We start from the raw sequence: 17,260 nt of genomic DNA, 5'->3' as shown, positions 1-17,260 counted from the left end.
TTTATATCGTATGAGAGTGGTTTATTTCTTTCTTAAGTTGCTATAAATGTAGATATCAGTTTAGTTACGTACATAAACTCCACATCATTTTCATGATTTTGAGTTCATATCACATTCAACTTTATTGTCAAGATCCTTGGAGATTGTTGACAATCGATTTTTTTGAAATACTGCAGTTTAAGCATTATCATTGCTTTTTGAATGTTGGAAATGCACTTTGTCAGTACCATACTGGATATTATGATCTAATCAGACTGAATTTCAATATAGACGTTTACTCAATCTGTGTTCAGAGCTTGTTTACTAGCCTAATGATTCTGAGTGGTGAAAAAAAAAGTTGTTTCTGTATACCTAATGAACAAGGGGACCTAAACTGAGCTTTTGTATGGCCCTGAGTTTTTCCTTTGAATCAAGACTTTCCAGACACACATACTTTTGTTGCGGTCTCGAATATGACTGAAGCCACTGATCGAATGCAGTCGAATTGATACTACAATTTATCGAGCAGCAATGAGTGATTGACAAGGTCAAATGCTTTGCTTAGATCAAGGAAATTGTGCCAACAGCTTGTCCTGTGTCTATTGCCTTGATCCATTTTTCTGTAATAGATATTAGTGCTGTTTCACACGAGTGATTATTGCGAAATCCTGACTGATTTGTGTGAATTAAATTATTTTCTTCAATGTATGATCTAATAGAAAGTGAAACATGGCTCTCTAATATTTTTGACAGTGCAGGAAGAATAGATATTGGTCTGTAGTTGTTTCTATCTGTTTTTGAGCCTTTCTTGAAAATTGGTGTCACTTTTGCTGTCTTAAATAGGGCTGGAAATACTGAACTTTCAAGGCTGATATTGAATATTTTTGTTAGTGGTTTGGTAATTACATTAGCACTAATTTTTAGAAATTTTGGCCCAAGACCATCCAGACCTGTTGATTTACTTGTATCTAGTGATTTTAGTTGTTTAAGTACAAATTCTTCTGAAATAGGTGGAATAGAGAATTTTTGTGATTGTGTAATGTGTGATTGGACAAAAGACTGTAGTTTTGTTCTGTGCTGGTCTGATATGTGTTCTGATACTTCAGGTGCACTTTTGAATATGTTTACAAAGTAGTTGTTGAATATATTGGCTGTTTCTTCAGGATTTAGTTCACAATGATCTTATATTTCAGTTATAATGTGGGTTTACTTTCTTTTCTGCAATTCGTACAAATGTAGATAATCTTTTACGTTAAACAATATAGAACTTTTCACAATACAATTTCATGATTTTGTTTCATATGGCGACATTCAACCTTTATTGTCAAGATGCCCCTTCGGACGTTTTGCACAATCCGGATTTTTTTTCAAATACTGACAGGCGCTTTTCAGGCATTGATGAGCGTGGGCTTCTTTCCGGATGGCTTCGGAATGCACTTTGTCAGTATCCATATGGATATTATCGTATCTGATCAGCTGATATCAACCTTAGAGCGTGTACGCAATGCTGCTGATTCAAGAGACACAATAAAAGAATTTACTGTCCTAAATGATCTTAGGCGTGAAAAAAAAATGTTTGTTTCCTGTATCCCGACCTACACGAAATTTTGGCCCGACCCTAAATGTTTTTTATGGCCCTGGAGAATTTTTTTTCAACTTTTGAACAAAAGCATGTTACCGGAAACAAAGAATTTTTTAGGCCTTAGGAATATGATAAAGAGTAGAAGAGCACAAAGGCGAAAGAGAACATTTCCGTTTCTCTTGCTGCCAATGCATATACAGAAAACTGCATCAATGCAAACCCAGCTATGCAGTTTGTCATTGCCATGGTGGGTGAACTGTTCAGATAATTTAATCGGTTTAATGGCTATTCAAAAGCCAAGAATCTATATATCACCAGATATACGATTGAATCATCATCGAAATCTCGTCGGCATTCGTTTTCTTTTTATGCGGACAGGGAGAAATAATAAAAAACCCAAGATGGGTAAATGCCTGGCTACGTTTGCGCAAGAGTGGTATACACTGGCATGATGTAGTAGACATAACATATTCAACACACAGCGCTGTCAAAGTGAAACGGTGCAGTGAACATACATGCTTGAAAATCATTCTGACAGCCTGTTATAAAACCTAGATTGTATTTAAATTATGACAATGCTGTTTAGCTCTTTAAAATCACTTTTGGAAATTATCAGTGTTGTTTGTATTCAAGTTATAAAGATAGTGTCGTTCATGGACACGATTCATTTTTAAGTTTATGATATACCGATTACATTCGTACGACAAGATTACAAATTAACCGAGATAGTTCTGAAAGCGTTGGTTATTTTTTTTTATATCATTACCATGTAATATTGTTCATTGACATAATTCTATCGTTAGTTAACATTGTAATACTAGTAGTGCTTGTACGAGAATATTAATAATCGAAAGAGTGGTTATAAGTATATTGCTTTTAAAAGTTATGAAACGCTCAATTGTTCTCTTTAATTGGATACCCCTAATAGCTTGTTATAAGCACATTGTTTTGTGAGCTAAACGGTGATTGTTATGCGAGTTAAATGTGCATGCTTATTATGTGCATAAGCTATTAATAATATGATCAAATTTTAAAGCAGCCCTGTATGGCACGCCAATTGTTCAATAATTACGTGAACCCAGGTTAGCGGTTGAAAAACTAGCATTAACGATCGATAAACCAGGTTTTTCGAGTACTAACCTATATTTTCGAAAATATAAGATAACGGGCGTAAACCATAGTTCAAGCTCGTGAACCCATGTTTACGTTCGACAATCTAGGTTTCTCGATTGAACTATGAATTTCGGTCGTTATCCTAAGTTCATGAGTGTGAACCTATGTTTACGGGCGTAAACCTGGGAACATGAGCGTATACCATAGTTTACAAACGTGAACAGATGTTAACGACCGCGAACTCGGGTTTACGACTGTGAACATGGGTCTGCAACCATAGGTGCACGCTCGTGAACATAGAATAACGACCGAAAATCATAGGTTTGTTCGATAAAACTTCTTTATCGAACGTGAACCTAGTACTATGGTTGACGCTCTTAAACCCAAGTTCACGGTCGTAAACAGTGGTTCACGGTCGTAGACATAGGTTCACTTCCGCAAACTATGATTGGCGCCAAGCCAATTATCCAGTCATTACGTTCTTAGTCGAAAAACTAGGATTATCGATTTCTTACCTATATTTTCGAGTAAGTTTACTCTAAGTTTACGAGCGTGAACCTATGTTTACCTGCGTGAACCATAGCTTACAAACGTGAACCTATGTTTACGACCAACAATCATAGTTGTAGTAATCGTACTGGTGGTGGTGGTAGTGGTGGTAGTGTGGAAGGCAGCACGAGCCATTGACTACGAAATTAGGCAAGGGGAGATAAAAGCAACACAGGAACATACATATTTCAAACAAACTTGGGCAAAATTCAACAAAACTGATGATATTGGTACTTGCCAAATCTGTTATACAGAAGAAGAAACAATAGAATAGAGAGAAGTGGAACACTTTCTCACTCGCTGTCCAAGTTGAACTTCTTAACGAAACAAAGGGATAAAAATGATGGAAGATCTTATGAATCAAATTCAACCAGGCAACTTTGCAAATATTAGAATGAGCAACCTACTACCACAGCCTATTCTTGATTGCACCCATAGATCAATCACAGCTTTGATAATTGTTGTTTGTTTTGGGTTTAACGCCGTTTTTGAACAGTATTTCAGTCATGTAATGGCGGGCAGTTAACCTAACCAGTGTTCCTGGATTCTGTACCAGTACAAACCTGTTCTCCGCAAGTAACTGCCAACTTAATCAGAGGTGGAGGACTAATGATTTGAGACACAATGTCGTTTATCAAATAGTCACGGAGAACATACGCCCCACCCGAGGATCGAACTCACGACCCCACGATCCGTAGACCAACGCTCTTCCTACTGAGCTAAGCGGGTGGGATCACCAGTTTGATAAAACCCACTAGAAAAGAGGTAATAAACATTGAGAGGGCAAGCCAATCAATGTGTTACAGACTCCATCTAGCTAGAGTGCATTTACTTAAACCCAGCCACACTTGTTAAACCCCAAAATACAGACTACACATAGTTGCTAATAAATAAGCTTTGTATAAACTTTGATACAGACTATAGACAGTACCAAAAGTGAAGTATTGATTTTAGCTAGCGTGTGTATGCCTACATACCACTAATGGATTTAAGATGACTGTGTAAATAGGCATGACAAGTGTTATTCTAGTTGGATTTACTGTGTTTCTAGTGACTATATATCTACTACTCCACTAGGAGGTGCGCAAATACAAGTTGCGGAAGTTACCAGTACAAAGCAAAGTATGGCGAGCGTTCCAGAATTGCAACTTTAAGTTTTTATTCGCGTGACGGTAGAAATTCTGACGGTGATCATGTATAAAATTTACTTTTCTATTTAAGTTTATCGTTAAATAACATGTCAGCACAAAATGCAGATCAATATATACAGTTATAGGACAAGGGGTAGCTGGAGAATCAATTTTGATTTTGAACTTTCAGGGTTGTTGTCTTGTCAGCATGATGTCCCATTAAGAATCAGGTAATGTGAATTAATGGCACTGACCAATTTGATAAGCTTTGAATCTGTTCTAATGGTGGTTTGAGAATTTTAGAACATGTTCAATGATTGTAAAACTTTAGTCAATGTTAAAGTTTGTGTCTCACAACAAGAATGAATGTGATAACCCAATAGTTATTTTATTTTGAGAAGTGTTTTATTAAAAATCTTTATTGAAACTGTTTTACATAATGAAATTATGAATAAACAATGTAATCATTTTATATTGTAATTTGTGATAAAAAATAATATAAATTGTAAATGGCAATATTTCATAATACTATAATATGAATGCAACTTTGAATCACAAGACCTAAAGCTTGAAATTTATAATTCAGTGGCGTAGTTAGGCTAAAATGGAATTGTAGGTCACTGTCCAAGTAGGGTATGGCATGCTTCCACATAAATATTTCATATTATAGATGTAAAATGGTGCTTTTTGGTTTATATCTGGACTTTTATGTTTTTCATTTTCAAAATGAAGTGTAGACCCGGGGGAGCTATTGTACAATTTAGAAAGTACACCAGTGTCGAAGGCGTAGCTGGGCCATAATGGAAGTATGAGTCACTGTTCTAAGGGGGATGGGGCGATGTTACCCCTGAAAAAATACATTCTAGATAAGACATGATGTGTTTTGGTGAAGTTCATAATTCAGGGACGTTGCTAGGCTAAAATGGAAGTGTATGCCACTGTCCTGTGAGTTCTGGGGCATGCTCCCACGTAAAAATTGCACAAATTTGATGCAAAATGGTGTATTTTTGCAAAATTGTAAGCCACTGTCCTATAGGGTTCGGGAAAAATTGGACATCATAGAGGCAAAGCGGTGCATTTTTTTGTGTGTGTAACTGGACCTTTAAACTTTTTCATAAAGTGTAGACCCAGGGGAACTACTGTACCTTATAGAAAATACACCAGTATCAAGTGCGTAGCAGGGCCAAAATGGAAGTGTCAGCCACTGTTCTAGGATGTTTGGTTGGGGAGGGGGGCAATTATGCTCCCCTGGAAAATTTTTACATTCTAAATGCAAAATATGGTGCTATCTGACGAAATTCATAATTAATGGGCGTAGCTAGGCCAAAATGGAAGTGTAAGACACTGTCCTAGGAGGGTTTGGGAGCATGCTCCCTGTAGAATTCTTACACTATAGATACAAAGTGGTGCATTTTTGGCTGTATATCATGACGTTAAATTTTTTCCTAATGAAGTGTTGGCCGGGGGCAACTACTGTACCTCAGAGAAAGTAAACCTGTGTCAGTGTAGCATGGCCAAAATGGAAATGTAAGCCATTGTTCTAGGGGTTAGGGGGCATGCTCCCCTGGAAAAATTTTACATTCTTAGTTAATTTCTAAATGTAAAATGATGCATCTTGGCGCATTTTGTAACCCTTCCGTTGTTTAAATCGTCAATGCTGCAGACTAAAACCCTGGAAAGAGAATGCATGGCCAGTGTATAATAGTGATATAGTTTCGCACTGCCTCTTTTCAAAATTAAATATGCTAATGTACACATATATATTTCCCCCTTTTTTTCTATAAAACTGCATGCACATTTAGTGAAAAAATAACATAAGACCTTTAATATTCAATTTATATTTTAACATTATGTACAATATTTGAAGGTCTTTTGAATCTACTAATACAGAATATTACTTTTTGTTGACTCTACCTGACAGTTCATTATACCTATGCTCCGTACCTTTAGACAAGCCTGTAAGGGGTTTTCTAAGGGTAGGAACCTTTGTTTTTTAGAGATTAAGGATCATTTACATTTCAAATTTTGTTGAAAATGAAATAACAAATAAGACTTCATCAGTGTTCCCCTTAAACTTTAATGGTTTACAGATAACAATATTCACCCTATCTTTCAAAACGTAAATAACCGAGAAACAACAAATAATTCACCAAATAAGTCACGAGGATTAGAACTGGCAGAAAAAATATAAAGATTAAACAAAATAATGTTAAATATGTTGTGAAAAAACTATTTTTAATGATAATTAACCCGTATGGTATTTATGTTTCCCACACATTTGGTAGCCGTTACGAGGTAAAGGGACGGTTTCACAAACAGTTTCTTTTACTTAATGACGGTTAATGGATTATTAAACAATCAGTTCCTTGTCTATTATTATTATCTCTTCCTAAATAACAAATAAATAGGTGCATTATGCCTATTAGCTCGACTATTCGAAGAATAAGTAGACCTATCCTACTCACCTCAGCGTCGGCGTTGGCGTCGGCGTCACACTTGGTTAAGTTGTTCAAAACAATCCCTATTTTGACAAAGTCTTTTGAGATAAAGCTTTGAAACTTTCAACACTTGTTTACCATCACCATGTCCAGATATAGGCACGAGTACATAGCTCCATCAAGGATTTTGGCTGAATTATGGCCCCTTTTGACTTGAAATTCTTGATTAAGTTTTTCGTACCAGTTCATATTTTGTGTAACGTGTTTGACATATGGCTTTGAAACTTTTATCACCTGTATTTCATAGCAACCTCTATCTGTAGACAAGAGTACATAACTCTGACAAATATTTTGGCTGAATTTTGGCCCTTTCTTGACTTGGAAATTGGTTCAGTTTTTGTACAAGTCCATGTTTTGTCAAAATTATTTGACACGTGGCTTTGAAAGTTTGAACACTTATTTAAACATTGAACATTTGCTTATCATCATGATTTCCATCTGTATGCAAGAGTACATAAATCTGACAACTATTTTGGCTGTATTATGGCCCTTTTTGAACTTGGAAATCGGTTCAGTTTTTCGGACAAGTCAACGTTTTGTCAAAACTATTTGACACGTGGCTTTGAAAGTTTGAACACTTATTTAATATCATCATGATTTCAATCTGTAGGCAAGAGTACATAACTCTGTCAACTATTTTGGCTGAGTTATGGCGGCATTTTTTGGACTTGGAAATCAGTTTATTTGTTTTATAATAGTCCATATTTTGCCTAAACTGTTTGTCATATGGCTTTGAAACTTTGACAACTTGTTTACCATCATAGTCTACATAATTATGTAGGCAAGACTTCATAACTAGGACAAGGACTTTAGCCCAGTTTAGCCCTTTTTTGACATTAATCTGTTATCAACAGTTTAAAATCAGCATGGAACAGTGTATTAATTTGGAGTTCCTTTGTTATTTAGCTTTTGAAAGAGAAGGTAAAAAATCAGCTGAACGCTGGTATTTGTAAACCATTTAGATCCAAGTTTTAATTGAACACTGGTTAATTCTTATTTGTTATTTCATTTTCAACAAAATCTATGTAAGTAACCCCGAATCTCTAAAAAAAATGGAGGTCCGTACCCCTAGAAAACCCAAAACAGGATTGTCTAGAGGTATGGATCTATACCCTTAGACACTTCCTTTTATGTGTTCTAATGTTAAATCAGTTTGTTAACTGTGCACACTTATAACAAAAATGACTTGTTTAAGTAACTACAGTTACATGTTTCCGTTTTTCGTAATTTCAGAGCTTAAAAATGATTGATTTAGTATCTGAGTTACACTTGAATCTATATAAAAAGTTTTAAGCTACAAGTACTTTTCTGTATGACTGTCTACTTCAATTTTTTTAGTTTACATGTTAAATATATTTTAATTCACAAGTTTTTGTTTCATTTTTTTAATGACTTTACTGATGCTTGAACAGAGTTGTTTCAAATTCATGAGCTATGCCATTTTATACTGTATGGTATCACAGTGTTGTGGTTTTACATGTTTTACACATTCCTTCTTATCATTTCACATATTGTCCAGATTTGACCACTGTTGTAATTTATAGCCCCACTGCTGAGTTTAAATGTCCATTTTATTGACTTGGGGGCTAATATTAATTACATGCATCATTTTAGCAATCTAGGAGAAATTCCCTCTCTACCCTTGTCCTATAACTGTATAGCCTTAAACTGGATAAATTAGGGTTGTGGCGGGTGATTCCTTATTATTGTTTGTATTTACCTTGGTAATTATAACGGTATTTTTCCACATAAAATTAATAAATTTTTTTTTTTTACTTTCAATGAATGGTATTTTATGGTAATGACTATAATTGAAAATACTTGTATAATTAAAAGTAAAAAGCATGCTCACTGAAGAAAATTTATGAATGAAGTCGCATGGTTATATCGTGTACTAGTGTAACTGAAATCTGTTGTTGATTGGTGAAAATAATATCTATCGGATATTATTTATTTTTTCTTTGTGGGAACGTGTTCCTTTACATACTGTTTTGTGTATTATTTTGTGAGAGCATCCCAGTTTTAAGTGATAAACTGGATTGAATTTTACTGTGAAATTAAAACTTACTGCAATGGAAAGCTGGAGAAATATACCCGGTTAGCAACGAAGGAAATTCAACAAAGCACCTGGAAAGCACTCTTATACTGGTCAGAAATTCAAGCGCGTAGCTACCTTTACGCAAATACGCAGCTGCGTAGTGAAAATCTGGCAACCATACACAATTAATTGGCTAGTGTCATGCAACGGAGATGTCTTCATACACTATCACTGCTTACTTCATATTGTGTTTGAAGTACAGTAAACTCCGGTTGTAGCGAACTCATCGGGACAAGCAAGTGCGTTTTCGTTATAACCTGAGTTTGTAATAAAAATATAGCGAACCTGTTTCTTATAGACATTATTTGTATAGCAAACTGATATATATGATTAGTTGATTTAATGTGCATTGAAATTCACCAATTGTCTTTGTAGTTTTATAACAATTTAGGTACAGTTTTGCAATTTATCTCATAATCCTACTATCTGATTGCTTATTTTGTAATAATCCTGACCATGTGAAATATTACAACCATACGCTGTCTAGGAGGAAATTTCTGTAACAAAATTATAATACAGTGTTAACAATTAATAAAAAGCTGGTTGAGAAATCAGGAAAAAATACATTTTTCAAGGCTAAAAGCTTTTGAATATGACTTTTTGTATAACACTGCAGACGTAATTTGTCTCGTATAATATTTACTTTATCTTGAGCTGAGCGCGAAACTATTGTCACGGTATATAAATAATAAAATAACATATAATAGCTTCACGCTCAGCTTTTGATATCATAGATATATGTTATAATTGTACTTAAGTGTATGAAATTATCAACTATTTATTCCATAGAAAATAAAATTCAATAGAAATCCATTTATTACACCTAGTTAAATCTTACGCTATTGACACCGGTACAAGTCATACGATATTACAGTATTTGACAACCAATTCACAGTGAGATAAATATGCTCTTTCTATATAATTGATGATTTAATATTTTCAACGCGTATTACGTAACTAAATTATATGTATAATATTTCGAAAGACCTTAAACAACATTTTTAAAAATCATCAAAACAAGATTTCAGTGTAATACTTGGTTTTAGATGTCGTTTAGATAATATTATATCAACAATCCCGCTACGTTTAAATTTGTATCATAGCCGGTGTTTTTCTACAAATTTGGTTGCAGGTAATTCGTATACACTGAGTACAGGGTGCGGTATACTAAAAGTGTGCAGGCATTTAATACCCGCACGCTATTAGCGCACTGTCGGATAGGAAATTTTTGCAGCTGTCTTGAACAGTAGACAGCGAAGTGTATTTTATTTATCTTCTGCTCTAGCATGTTATTTTACTGGGCTTTACAATTTGTAAGCAGGATTTTAAGTATTCACGAACTTGCTGTATATACAATTGGAAACGCTGCAACTACCATATATGGATGGCTATGATACAAAACAGAACAGACATTAAAACTCTCGGGTAAACGATTTATACTGGGCGTAACAAATCGTTTACCCTCGAGTTTCAATTTCTCTATTACTCTGATTACATAGTAACGAAATCAATGAAAAACAAAATATTCATAGGATACCAAGAACCGCTACTGATTACTCTGTTGTACATTGAAGAATGCCTACACGAAGCCAGAAAAATGTATCAAATTTACACTAAGGGAAAGATCCAATTTTGTCTTGCTGCTCAATACTCTTCGCATATCACCAACGGTGTTTTTAGCTTTCAATCGAATATGTTTCTTTATAAACTGCATTCATTACAGTGTATAAGCAAATCAAACGTTTATTTCACCATTATGGTACAGTTGAAAAGCTGTACTAGGTCATAAGTGAAAGATAATTTCATTAACTCAAACATAAATGGTAAAGATTTATTTTTCAGAAATTATTGTTTAGTTAGTGATATATCATTACATGATTCCTGTTATTTCAATTGACTGCATGCGCGTGGATTGAAATAAGTCGAAAATGTTCTTGCGTAAGGTGGTATTCTTATCTCGCGCAGCAGATTGTTACGATATCATGAGGAGTTACATATTTGTATCATAGTGGTGTTTTCTTACAAATTATGGTGCAGTAATTCGTTTATACAACTGAGTACAGGGTGCGTAACTAAAGTGTGAGGCATTTAATACCCGCACGCTAGTTAGCGAAATGTCGGATAGGAAACTATGCAGGTGTCTTGAACAGTAGAAGGAAGTGTATTTATTTATCTTCTGCTCTAGCATTGGTTTATTTACTGGCTTACACATTTTAAAGAAAGGGATTTTAAGTATTCACTGAAATGCTGTTATAGCAATGTGGAACGCTGCAACTACCTATAATGGATGGCTATGATACAAACAGAAAGAACATTAAAACTTTGGTAAACGATTTACTGGGGTACAAATCGTTTACCCTCGAGTTTCAATTCTCTTTTCTATTACTGTTCTCAGATGAAAAAAAAATCATGGGGAGGATACCAAGACCCCTACGCATTACCTCTGCGTACTATGAAGAATGCCCTAGCTACGCGCCTGAAATTGGTATCATTTGCGTAATTGTCTATCAATGGAACCAATTATAGGTCTTGTGCTAACTCTTGCAAATACCCTTTTGTTTCAATGAAATGTTTACTTTATAAATGCATTCATTACATTATTTATGCAATTAATACTTTATTTCACAAATGTACATTGAAAATGCTGCTTCTGGTCATAATTGTGCTACATTTATAAACTCAAAGCAATAACATGTACATGTATATAATCTTAGAAATATATTGGTTTGCTTATTTATTTTAATAATTAAGATGTAATGCAATATCCTTCATCAATACACTACACAACAGCAGATGTTGGCCTTTAAAGTCATCCTGTACGTCATGTTAATGTGGTTATATTTTCTGGTCCTTCATGTTCAGTGATTGAACACATTTTGTACTGAACATTGAATACCGCTTAACTGGTGCTACAGAGCATGAATAGTGTTGTGTGGCAATTTCGATTACTGCTCATGATTAGACTGAATAAAATGAAGTCTGTAATTTTCGAATTTTCCATTGTTGTCATTGGTTTCGAAGGATCACCTCTTTCAACAATTTATTCTTTGTAATGCAATGCATATATTATTCTCTAATGCAAGAATACAGTACTTTTTTTTAAAAAAAGAGAAATTTTACAAGACACATGGGTAAAAGTTTTGTGTTTAGTGACAAGCATTGGACAGTATTTATCATATTCCCAACAGCCGTTTTCACAATTTGTGTATACTTGGATAAAAAAGTGAGGCTCAGGTACAGTATGCAAAACAGTGATTAAGGTATAGTAGACGCAACTTGACCCCGATGGTTGAACTTTGCATTATAATACATAATGAGGCACAACCTATTATTGAAAAGGAGTGTACGTAAAACACAAGCTGCACGAGAAAAATGAAATATATGTATAAATATAAATTAGTGTATTGGAAAGTTTTAACTGATCTTATGTATAAATATATATACTTTGATACTGCGCTGTATACAAACTAATTCCATATAAATATACATAGCTACCCTATGCACCCTTGATTTCTACAATGAAATAATCGATATGAATAATCAGCCTAAGGTCAACCATCGCGGTCAAGTTGCGACTACTATATTGGACTCGTAATAGTAATGTTTAAAAGGTATATTATTAAAGTTTACCGTGTTTGTCACTGTGTTGCAATTTTCTACTCAACTATACAAAGTATATGGAGAGCTCTCCTACTCACACCGCCGTCGGCGTCTTTCTGCGTCCCCACGTTGCTTTTATGAATGAATTGAAATCTGTGAGTAAATTTAAGTCAATTTCACTGTTGCTATATTTCTAAAGTCAAAATATGATATAAAAATATGACACGTTAACATAATAAAATAATGTCTTAAAATTAGCTTCATCAAAATCTGCATAGCAGAAAAAATATCTATTCACGAAAATGTTATGAAAGGATATATTTTTCCATAGACTCCCAGTATGAAATATTGCGTGAGGTCCAAATTTTTCAAATCAGGGTAGCATAAAATCAAGCACACGACCCTATCTTTTTTATGCCCCCGCCATAAAATGGGGGGCATATTGTACCCCTGTCTGTGTGTCTGTTGGTTTGTTAGTGTGTGTGTGTGTGTGTGTGTGTGTGTGTTTGAAATGCATGGTCCAATTTCAGAATAATTTAACACAAATGATAAGCATGGATAGGCAATGATTCATGCACAAAACCATTTCAGTAGCTCAAAGGTCAAGGTCACAGTCCTTGGTTGAACTTTGCCAATTTTCACTACATATACAGAATACTAAATTTTCTGGTTTTCCTACAATATTTTTTTTTATAAATGAATAGGGCCAAGGATCTTCTTTTAGTTTGTGAGCAGTACCATGCCTGTGACCATTTTTAAGTTGCGGGGTGGTGGTGGTGGGAGGGGTGGGGGGGGGGGGGGCATCCGTGTCTGTGACACATTTCTAGTTATTTGCTAAAATATCTAGTTATATTCTGAAGTTTTGAAAAATCAGGGTTTAATAAAAATCTACATCGTAGAAACAAAATCGACCCAAACCTGCCGAACTACCTTAAATTTTTCTTATTACACTTTGTCTTTTTTCTCCTTATCTCTGTAATTATTTGATGGATTTGCTTTAAACTTGAAATGGTTATTCCTCATCATCACCCACATCATCTCGCATAAGGTCCATAACTCACACCAATATTTCAGTAACAATCCCCCCTTTTAACCTACAATTTCAGTTTAAAATTTTGATGAACTTTCACTCTCAAGTATTGCTAAATGGATTTGATTCAGACTGAAAGTGGTTGTTCCACATCCTCACCCACATCATATGACACAAGATGCATAACTCTTGACACAGACTCAAGCTATTGTGCAATACCTTCATCCGCAATTGAAGTCATTTAACACTACAGTCACAGCTCCAGCTTTCTCAGTTGTGCCCAGTTTCACAATCCAGCATAGAAATAAAGGAGCGGGCTGTCTCCTGTGACAGATCTTATTTAACAACTATTACCGTGTCGTTTTTTTTTTACATCATCTGTAACATAGTGACAAGGTGAGCTATTGTGATCGCCCTTCGTCCGTTGTCCGTCCGATAAAGACAGCAGTTTGCAATCAATTTTAACTTGCAATGAAGAAATTTTAAATTTAAAGGCAATACTTCTTAAGCAGGCGGGCAGTGTTGCTGCTTCCATGAATGCCCATGATGAAATTAAAACAAAATGACTTTGCAATTTTCGCTTAATCGTGTGTCAATAAATTCTAAAAATATCTTCTTCTTCAAAACCACTGGTTAGATTTACATCAAACTTAAAAGCAATGATCCTTTTGGTGGCCCACTTTCAAACTTGCCCAGTTGAAATCCATGCAGAACTCTGGTTACCATGGCAACCAAAAGGAAAAACTTTAAAAACCTTCTTGTCCAAAACCACAGGTCCTAGGGCTTTTTTTATTTGGTTTGTAGCATCATCTAGTGCTCCTCTATCAAGTGTGTTCAAATTATCCTCCTAGGGTCAAAATAGCCCCACCCAGAGGGTCATGTGGTTCATATATACTTGTATAGACAGTTTTGCACACTGATCTTAAAATTGAATTTCAGTGACCATGTATCTGACCTACTTACTTACTTTCTTAATATTTTAACATCAGTTTGACATATGAAACATGTAGCTGATATTATCCAGGTGAGCGATCCAGGGTCACCATGACCCTCTTGCTTTTAAGGTAATGCAAATATTGAGACCATATCATGATATGTGCATTTGTGTTTCTTGGAGGTATTTACACCCATTGGCTAGGTATTGAAATTAATAAATATGGAGAAGTTAATACTGTTTTAGTGTGACTATACACCTCTTAAGTAATTGCAAATGATACTAACTGCTTATCGATTTAGTGAAGAGAAGAGAAGTCCGTAAACACCAGGAAATGAAACAGAAACTGAAATGGATAAAGAAATCGAAATGTGCAGCTTTTGAATAACAAAAAGAAAGAATGACTTAAAAATTTGGCAAAATAGCCTCAAAACTTTTCAAGAAGAAGGGAATAGAATTATAAATTTGGATAAACTTCAACAGCATATAATGGAAATTACAGCACATACAGCCTTGTATGATCCAGCTAGGAATAGGGCAGCCAATGGTGAAAATGTTGTATGTCTGGAGTCAGAAAAAAGGAATGGATTTTATTCTGTTTTGAGTTTTAAATGTTGTGGCTGTGCCAAACAGTTTGTGGTTGAAAATAGTGAGGAACTTGGTGAGTCATTTATTCAGGAAATGAATGTTCGATGTGTTTGTGGAAGTATGGTTACTGGAGGTGGCTGTTCATAATTAAATGAGACCATGGGTACAGTTGGAATACCAGGAATTCAAGAAAAGTGTTATTCACAAATAGAAAATGAAATAGGAAAATTTTGAAAGAATGTGTTCGAGGATGAAATGCAAAAAGCTGCTGAAAAAAGAGCGTGAATTGGCAATTGAAAATGATGAATTCTTCCAAGGTGTACCTCAATATCTGTAGTATGTAATGGGGCCTGGGTTAAAAAAAAAAAAGCTACAAACATACGTATAATGCAATGGCAGGGGTGGAGGTTATTTTTGGTTTGCGGATCAAAAAAAAAATTACACATTGGAATAAGAAATAAACTATGTTACATTTGCAGCAGAGCTCAAACGCAAAACAAAGTTCCAGTTACCCATGAGTGTTTTAAAAACTGGAAACATACTTTTCAGTCTAGCTCCAGATAAGATTTTGTGCAATTAGTAACTTTAGTATCGATACCACTTGACTTTCTTTGGAAATAAAATTAGTAAGACTCTTATATCATACTTCGGCTATAAATGTGACATATAACCCTGATTTATTTTTGTAGCAGCAACCACGAGCTCATTAACAACCGGACGAATAATGTCTTCTTGTATGTTTATTTCTTTCGCCGATGAAGAAACATCTGTAAAGAGTGTGTTCTTTTGAATTTCTAATCTCATTTTCGACCTGCCTCTCGCATTGTGCGCTGCTATTTTATTTTGTCTTGATCGGTAGGTTGGGAAAAAAGAAGCAAAATAATGCACGAAAGTGGTAAACCAGTCTACTGCTTTTCGCTAAATTAAATTTAATAAAGTACCGGAAAGATACACTGGGTAAATGCGCAACTCAGCGCGGACATACGATACGGCGCGATCTTCCTTTGAAATTCGTAATACTGTTTACATGTTGTAAACTGTTTACACGACCACATTTTAAAATAAATTCGTATTGATACGACCACATTTTTAAATAAATTCGTACTGATACAGCCTGATTTGAAAACAAATATTGATATTTTTTGAAATACATATAAGGAAAGACTCGTAAATCTCTAAATAAACAAAAGTCGTCAAAAAATTGAATATTCCAAAAAAAAAAAAAATAAATAAATAAATAAATAAAGCAAAACGCAGCTATTCAAACCAAGAAAAGAAGACTTCACTATGGTGAAGATGTTCTTGTGGACACAGAAGACAGAAGATATAAGTGAGGAAGACATAAAGAAGGAGTGTGACTCATATTTAAGTGCGGAGATTCAGAATCGTAAGAAGGATGAAGTAGAAATAAAAACTAGGGGACAATCTGGTAATGATCTTTGGCATGAAGAAAGAAGAAAAAGATTAACAAGTTCTGCATTCGGAGAAGTAATGTCTATGTCAACAAACAATAATAGTCCAAATCTGGTAAAAAGATTATTATATTCAAAATTCAGAGGAACTATTTACACAATTAGAGGTCAGAATGAGGAAGAAAATGCCAGAATTGAATACATCAACCTCAAAAATAAGGGCAATAAAACCATAACAAATATCTAAGTCCCAGGCTTAGTAATAGATGTGAAAATGCCCTACGTAGCTACTTCAGGTGGTGGTATAATTAACTCAGAGACTGGACCAATTGGGATAATTGAAATTAAAACAGTCCTTAACAGGAACAAGATGCTTATACATGAAGCTTCTGCAACAAGTGACAAAAATTTTTGCTTGAAGAAAGAAAACGGAAAAGCATGTTTAAAAAACAATCACAAATTTTATTACCAAATTCAGGGAAAGCTGAAATATACTCGGTTATGAATAGTGTGACTTAATGGTCAGACGAATCAATCCTCATAATATTTTCATATGTTGAAAATACACAAAGTTGAAAATTTATGGAAAAACAGAATGGCTCCTAAATTAAAGGATATTTTTATTTTTCTCACATGCTGCCAGAATTAGCAGTTCCCAGACATGGAACTGTATCTGGAATTCGTAAATCTGATTTACCATGGGTAAGATAAGAAGTAACAAAATTAAAATCCAAAAAGTGTACAATA

The 17,260-nt window shown here is 34.6% G+C and overlaps 1 protein-coding gene across 4 annotated transcripts in view; it reads left to right on the top strand.

Moving 5' to 3' along the window:
- Window positions 1-559: 559 nt before the first annotated feature.
- LOC123534414 (uncharacterized) overlaps window positions 560-17,260 on the top strand; it is a 33,157-nt gene continuing 16,456 nt past the window's right edge. The window contains exon 1 of one of the 4 annotated variants that reach the window (XM_053519737.1): window positions 560-4,345. The gene's annotated coding sequence lies outside the window, so the exon portion shown is untranslated. Of the gene's footprint in view, window positions 4,584-17,260 lie in introns of all 4 variants that reach the window. The other 3 variants (XM_053519738.1, XM_053519739.1, XM_053519736.1) reach the window with 3 other exon arrangements.

This window comes from Mercenaria mercenaria, chromosome 12, assembly GCF_021730395.1.
Source record: "Mercenaria mercenaria strain notata chromosome 12, MADL_Memer_1, whole genome shotgun sequence".
Lineage (NCBI taxonomy): Eukaryota > Metazoa > Mollusca > Bivalvia > Venerida > Veneridae > Mercenaria > Mercenaria mercenaria.
Note: the sequence above shows the minus strand (reverse complement) of the source record. Positions and strands in the feature narration are given on the sequence as shown.